Raw genomic sequence first — 1,549 nt, forward strand, 5'->3', positions numbered from 1 at the left:
GGAAAGAATTGATTAAGACCAAGCAGGAGGGTTTGCAGCAGGATTCTCCCTGATACCAAAGTTTTTCTCATCACCTTTCCAGCATCCACCTCCCCATGCCATATACATTCATCCAAAGGCTGGATCCCAGAGTTTAAATGTGAGATGGAACAGAAGACCAGAGTAGAGCAAATCGGAGTGTGGGGCTCAGAGAGTCACTTGAGTGGCCACAAGGAGAACTCAGATGGAATGGGAGGAGGAAGAGGGGTCCCACAATACACAGGTGATAGTTTCCTTTAAGTTAGGGACCACTCGTCCCCTCATCCTGACATGTGCCCTCAGATGTGTGGTCCTGCCGGTTGAGTCCACTCATGGGAAAAAGACAAGCCAATAATACCACCAGTAAACTGACAACTCAATCAGTACATTCTCCCTTTTTACTTTTGGGGAATCAAGATGATGGAGCCCAGGATACAGAGGCACATTTTCACTGGCAGGAACATGAAAAGAAACCCACAGATGGCGTTATGGCCACTGCCCACACAACCTACCCAGATTTACAGCTGTTCCCACCTACACAAACCTCTGTGTTCCCTCTAGTCACCCACATCCTTTGTCACATGAGCAGGCACACACCAAGACACATGCAAAATGTGAGAAGATGCCCAGTGTCTGCCCCAAGGCCTCACACACTTCTGGATAACCTTCTGGTCCTGGGCCTGATGTCCAGCCCTAACAATGATAAGTGATAAGAGAAGAGTTGTCAGATAAGATTCAGGATGCCCGGTTAAATTTGAGTTTCAGATAAACAACAATTTTTTAGCATAAGTAGGGTCACTGTGAGTCGTAATCAATTTGACGGCACTTAACAACAACAACATGTCCCAAATATTGTATGGGACATACTTATACTAAAAAAAATATATATATTTTTTGCTTATTTGAAATTCAAATTTAACTGGGCATCCTGCACTTATTTGCTGAATCTGGCAACCCTAGAAGGATGACAGGTGTACATCAGGGGGGTGGGAGTGAGAAGGTGAGAGGAGAGCAGGAAGACATAGCAATAGCTCCATTTATGGGGGAAAAAAATAACTTAGTCAAACACTTCAGATAGGTGTTAAAATGTCAAGGTGAGCAAGCCATGTGAAGGTTTGGGGAAGTCCTCTCCATTCAGCAGGACGCCTTCCTGGGGGGGGGGGGATGCTAAAAATGACAATAATGTAGTGGCCTCATCAACCTGTGCTTTGCATCTGTTTTATTTTAATACTCAAAGGAATTCTACAAAATGGTTTTCTAATTTCTATTTTCCAGACATTCAAAAAGGTTAAGTGATTTGCCCAAAGTCACATAAATTTAAACGATAGAGCCAGGACTGTAAGCCAGGCCTGACCAGATCCCAAATCTTTTTTCTCTCCGCCACCCCATTGCCAGGCAATCTATGAATGAGCAGCTTCCTGTTCAGGACCGTCCTCCATGCTGACCAACAGAACGTTCTGCAACAATGGGAATGTTACTACATCTGCACTCTACCATATAATAGCCACTATCCCCAGGCAGCTTTTGAAAC

Source organism: Trichechus manatus, unplaced genomic scaffold (genome assembly GCF_000243295.1).
Source record: "Trichechus manatus latirostris isolate Lorelei unplaced genomic scaffold, TriManLat1.0 scaffold00090, whole genome shotgun sequence".
NCBI lineage: Eukaryota > Metazoa > Chordata > Mammalia > Sirenia > Trichechidae > Trichechus > Trichechus manatus.